Below are 6,495 nucleotides of genomic sequence, written 5' to 3'. Positions count from 1 at the left end.
TGAATTCCAGCAAGGTCTCTCCATGCTGTCTGTAAGCAGCATATGGTATCTTCAGCAATAGAGTCTTAGCTTTTGTCTGAGACAGGTAATAAAGTGTTTTGACAGCCATTGAAGGGGAAGAAACTATGGGCTTGTGTGTGCGTGCGTGCATGTGTGCATGTGTGTGTGTGTGTATGTGTGTGTGTGTGAATGTGTGTTCATGCACTCACAGGTGTGTGGATAAGGAGGAAGTGGTAGTGGGGGGAGAAGCTGAGTGAAAAGTCCCAACTCCTTGGGTTCCATTTCTTTCTTCCCCACACCTTTTGGTGGTCATTTATATTTGCATTTATTTTCATTCATTACCACATCTTTAAAATTTTTTCTCCTTTGTTTATTGGTTGGGTTGAGGAGTGGGTTGGGAAAGGCAGGAAAAGAGGGTTTGGAAGGAGGAGAGAGTTTTGTCAGAAGAACAGGAGGAGGACATGGAGATAAAGAAGATTAACCTGGATTTAAAGAACAGAGTCCTGGAGCAGGTGACAGAGTTAGTCCTTGATAATTGCCTGTGTGTCAATGGGGAAATTGAAGGTCTGAATGACAGTTTTAAAGAACTAGAGTTTCTGAGCATGGCTAATGTGGAGTTAAGCTCATTGGCTTGACTTCCCAGGTTAAATAAACTTCAAAAGTTGGAACTCAGTGACAGTATAATTTCTGGAGGATTGGAAGTCCTGACAGAGAAATGTCCAAATTTTACCTACCTCAATTTGAGTGGAAACGAAATCCAAGATCTCAATACAGTAGAAGTTCTGCAAAATCTTAAAAAATTGAAAAGTCTGGACTTGTTGAACTCTGAGATCACAAACCTGGAAGATTATGGAGAAAGTATTTTTGAACTGCTGCAGAAAATCATGTATTTAGATGGATTTGATCCGGAGGATAATGAAGCCCCAGATTTGGAAGAGGTGGATGAGCAGGATGGAGATGAAGATGATGAAGATGAGCAGGAAGATGTGGCTTATCCAACTGAAGGATATGAAGAGAATGGTGATGATAAAGATGAGGATGAAGATGAAGCAGGCTCAGAAGTGGGAGGAGGAGAAGTGAACCTCTCATACTTAATGAAAGAAGAAATTCAGGATAAATAGGTGATGATGATTATGTTGAAGAAGGGGAAGGAGAGGAGGAGGAGGATGAAGAAAGTCTTCAGGGACAAAAAAGGAAATGAGATGCTGAACATGGTGGAGAGAAAGAAGTTGACTAGATCATTCCACAATCAGATTCCTTTTTGTCCCTGAGTGAGCAATAGAGTGATCCTATCTTCTCTGTTTCTTGTATGACAGCTATTCCTACAGAAGACAATGTGTAACTTTTTATAGGAAAAGTGTTGTTTTGCTAATTTTGCCTTATCATTCCAATTAAGGTATTAGTCTGTTAATGATCATATGTAGAAAAGGATCTTCATTAACTCCATCCCCATTGTGAAATTCTCTAGCATTATATTTAGAATCCTAATTTTTCTAATTCAAGTTTATTGTATTAGATAGTTTTATTCTATATTTAAAACATGTTTGCTTTAAAAATATAAAATGCTGTCTTGATTTGGGGACCTCATAGGTACCTCTGATAAACAGCTCAATGTGGGTAGCAACCAACCATCTCTGGTACTAGGAGTTACAGGTAAGAAACTGAAAAAAAAAAAAAAATCATTTAAGCTTGGGCTTCCTCCCAGTCTCAACAGAGCCCTACTTTTTAGGTTTGCCCCCCACTCCTTACTCCTTTTGAGGGTTATGAATCTTAGGCTATATCCAAGGATAAATGGTTTCTATGGTATTAGCTCATTTTTGGTTTAATATTGTGCTTGTTTTCTCCCCGGTACTTCCCTTCACCTCCTGTCCCTGCCCCCGCAAACTCTTCCATCCTTATTGTCTGAGTCTTGAGTTGCCTATCAGATATGATAGCAACTCAAGCAAGTTCAGGTTAGCAACCACAGGTAAGTGACATCATGTGGTGTTTGTGTTTCTGTTATTGTGTAAGGTCACTGAGCATGATCTGTTACAAATCTGTCAATTTTTCCACAAATTTCATTGTATTTTTTTCCTTACTGCTGAGTAGAATTCCATTGTGGAAATTTACCACAAATTCTTATCCATTCGTCTACTGATGGGTATCTGGGTTGATTCTACTTCTTAACTATAATGAATTGAGCAGCTATAAACATGGTTGAGCAAATGGAGTATCTAGGATAAATTCCCACTAAGGGAATAACAGTAAGCATCCATTGTTAGCTTTATGTAAATCCTCTTCAGGAATCTCAGAATTGATTTTCATAATTCTTGTACAAGTTTGCATTTCCACCAACATTGGATGAGGGTTCCTCTTTCCCCATTCTCACCAACATTTGTCACTGTTAGATATCTTAATGACTCCACAATGCACGACCCACGTACCTCAACAAGGAGGGGCCAATAGGGAGGGGGTAGGTCACGAATGAGCCTAATAATGGTACCAAATTGCCTGTATTTGCAGAATAGAACACTAGTATATATATGCTAAAAAAAAAAGCTATCTTAATGATTTCATCCTTACTGGAGTAAGGTGGAGTTTCAAGGTTGTTTTAATTTGCAGCTCCCTAATAGTTAGGGATTTTGAACATTTTCTTGTGTCTGTATTAGCCATTTATAATTCTTCCTCTGAGGACTCCCTATTCAGTTCTCTGCCCCATTTTTGGAGTAGGTTGTTTGATTTTTTTGTTTGTTCAGTTTTTTGAGTTCTTCATAGATTTTAGATATTAGACTTCTGTCAGTGGTATAGCTGGCAAAGAATCTCCCCATTTAGTGGGCTCTGCTCATGGTGTGTTGTCTGTGCAAAAGCTTTTTCCCTTCATGAGATCCCAATTGTTGTGTGACTGCTTAATTTCTTGGACTACTGTGGTTTTGTTTAGGAAGTCTTTCCCCACTTGTATGTAATGGAGAGTGCCTCCTATTTTTTTCTTTTTTTTCTTACAGTAGGAGAAGAGTTTTAGGTCCTATATTGAGTCCATTTGGACTTAATTTTTGTGTATGGAGAGATGAGTAGGTTTAGTTTTGTTTGTCTATGTATGGTCATCCAGTTAGTCCAACACCATTTGTTGAAGATGCCATCTTTTCTCAAGTCTACATTATTAGCTCCTTTGTCAGTGATCAAGTAGCTGTAGGTACTTAATGAAAGGTTTGAGCCTTCAATTTTGTTCCATTGGTCTATAATCCTCTTCTTATGCCAGTACCATACTGTTCTTGTTACTATGGCTTTGTAATATACTTTTAGATTGGGTATGTGATACCTCCAGAGGTATTCTTTTTTTTTTGAGAATATGTTTGGATATTCAATGCCTGCTGCCATTCCATATGAATTTTGAGATCATTTTAGCAATCTCTGTGAAGAATGATGCTGGTATTTTTTTATTGGTTTTTCATTAAATCTATATATTGCTTTTGGTAGAATCCCCATTTTCCCAATATTAATTCTACCTATCCAGGATCATGGGAGGTCTTTCCATCTTCTCAAGTCCTCCTTGATATCTTTCTTGGGGATTGTTTTAAATGTATGCATTATATACGTCTTCCATGTCATTTGTTAGTTTTATTCCAAGGTATTTAATTTTCTTTGTTGCTATTAAAAATGGGACAGCCTCACTCATTTCTTTCTCTGTATATGTGTCCGTTGCATATAAAAAGACTACTGACTTTCGACTTTCGTGCATTGATTGTATATTGTGCCATTTACTGAAGAAATTAATCAGCTTTAGAAGTTTTGAGAAAAAGACTTTAAGGTCACTTATATATAGAATCATGTCTTCTGAAAATAGGCCTAACTTCTTCCTTTCAAATTTGAATCCCTTTTATTCATTTCTCCTGTCTTATTGCTTGGGCTAGTACACGGTTAAAGAGCAGTGGTGAGACTGGCTACTCCTTTCTTATTCCCTATCTCAATGGAACTCCTTGAGCCTGTCCCCGTTAAGTATTATTTGGGTGCATTATATATAGTCTTCATTGTGCTGAGATATAAATCCTGCATGCCTATTCCTTTCAGTGTTTTGATCATGAAGTGGTCTTTTATTTTGTGCAGGGCTTTCTCTGCATCAATTGAGTTAACCATGTAGTACTTAGGGTTAAGTGTATTTCTGTGGTGCATTACATTAACTGATTTCTGTATGTTGAACCATTCCTGCATCCCTGAGATACAGCCTACATGATCACCATGGATAATGCTTTTGATGTGTTGTTGAATTCTGTTTATAAGTATTTTGTTCAGTATCTTTGCATCTAAATTTATCAGGGATATAGACCTATAGTTTTTAATTCTTATTGAATGTCTGCCTACTTTTGGTGTTAAGGTGATTCTAGCTTCATAAAAAAGAGTTGGGGAGAATTCCCTGTTCTCTGATTGTGTGAAACAATTTGAGAAAAATAGTTTCAGTTCTTTATTTGTTTTTTTTTTTTTTAATTTGATATATTAGTTTTCTTTTCATCAAATACAGGCAGTTTGGTACCATTGTTTAGGCTCATCTATGATCTACCCCCTCCCATTGGACCCTCCTTGTTGATGTAAATGGGTCGTGCATTGTGGAGTTAGTCCCCAGTTATTGGTATGCTAAATGTCTCTGCAAATCAGGACCCAAAATGTGACTCTGACTTTCTTTCCGTAGTATTCAAGTTTCTTGTCTTACGTTGAGGTCTTTGATCCATTTGGATTTGAGTGTAGTGCATGGTGAAATGTGTGGATCAAGTTTTAGTTTCCTGCATGCGGTTATCCAGTTTGTCCAGCACCATTTGTTGAAGATGCTATCTTTTTTCCAGACTGTATTGTTTGGGCCTTTGTCGAATATCAAGTAGCTATAGTTGCTGGACCCAAAATCCGGGTCCTCAAGTCTATTCCATTGGTCTCTACTCCTGTTTTTATGCCAGTACCATGCTGTTTTTATTACTATGGTTTGGTAGTATAGCTTTAGATCGGGTATGGTGATGCCAACAGAGGTATTTCTTTTGCTGAGAATATGTTTGGATATGCTAGGCCTTCAGCCTTTCCATATGAAATTTGAGATCATTTTTTCTATCTCTGTGAAGAACACTGTAGGGATTTTAATTGGAATTGTGTTAAATCTATATATTGCCTTTGGTAGGATTGCCATCTTCACAATGTTAATTCTGCCTATCCAGGAGCATGGGAGGTCTTTTCATCTTCTCAAGTCCTCCTCAACTTCTTTTTTGAGAGTTTTTATATTTTCATTGTATAGATATTTACTTCCTTGATTAACGTTATTCCAAGGTATTTTACTTTTTTGTTGCTATTGAAAATGGGACTATGTCCTTTATTTCTTTTTCTGTGTCTTTGTCATTTGCATACAGAAATGCTACCGATTTTTGTGCATTGATTTTGTATCCTGCTACTTTGCTATAAGTTAATCACCTTCAGCAGTTTTGGGATGGAGTGTCTCGGGTCTCTTACATATACAATCATGTCATCAGCGAATAGAACTGACTTAACTTCTTCCTTTCCAAATTGTATCCCTTTTATTTCCTTCTCCTGTCTTATTGCTTGGGCTAGGACTTCCAGAACTTGATTGAAAGGAGAGGTGAGAGAGGACATCCCTGTCTTGTTCCTGATCTCAATGGGAATTCCTCCAGTCTCTCTCCATTAAGTATTTTTTGGGCCTTTGGAGCTTTGTATATTGACTTTATTATGTTAAGATGTGGACCGGCCATGCAGATTCTCTCCAATGTTTTGATCATGAAGTGATGTTGTATCTTGTCAAAGGCCTTTTCTGCATCTATCGAAATGATCATGTGACTTTTATGTTTAAGCTTGTTTATGTGGTGAATTACATTGATAGATTGTTGTATGTTGAACCACCCTTGTGTTCCTGTGATAAACCCACTTGGTCAAGGTGGATAATGCTTTTGATGTGTTGTTAGATTCAGTTTGCGAGTATTTTGTTGAGGATCTTTGTATCTATGTTCATTAGGGAAATAGGCTGGTAGTTTTCTTTTCTTGTGGCATCTCTGCCTGGTTTTGGGATTAGGGTGACACTAGCTTCATAGAAGGAGTTGGGTAGCTTTCCCTGTTCTTCAATCGTGTGGCACAGTTTTAGAAAGATTGGTTTGAGTTCTTCCATGAGGGTTTGATAAAATTCAGCTGGGAATCCATCTGGTCCTGGTTTCTTCTCTTTTGGGTGTTTTTTTATTACTTTCTCAATCTCCGTGAGTGTGATAGGTTCATTGAGGTGATTAATCTGCTCTAAGTTTAGCTTTGGTAGATGATATGCATCCATGAATTTATCCATCTCCTCCACATTTTCCAGTTTTGTGGAGTAGAGGTTTTTGAAATAAGTCTTGATGATTCTGCCAATTTCACTTATGTCTATTGTGATCTCTCCATTTTCATTTTGAATTTTGTTAATTTAGAATCTCTCCATTTTTTGCTTGATCAAATTGGCCAGAGGTTTGTCAATCTTGTTTATTTTTTCAAAGAACCAGCTCTTTG

General features: G+C 37.4%; 1 pseudogene; it reads left to right on the top strand.

Moving 5' to 3' along the window:
• The first annotated feature begins 461 nt into the window (after positions 1–461).
• LOC101594858 lies at positions 462–1,237 on the top strand (annotated as a pseudogene).
• Positions 1,238–6,495: the final 5,258 nt, after the last annotated feature.

This window comes from Jaculus jaculus, chromosome 6 (assembly GCF_020740685.1).
Source record: "Jaculus jaculus isolate mJacJac1 chromosome 6, mJacJac1.mat.Y.cur, whole genome shotgun sequence".
Classification (NCBI taxonomy): Eukaryota; Metazoa; Chordata; class Mammalia; order Rodentia; family Dipodidae; genus Jaculus; species Jaculus jaculus.
The sequence above is the reverse complement of the archived record's forward strand: the minus strand, read 5'-3'. Positions and strand labels throughout refer to the sequence as shown.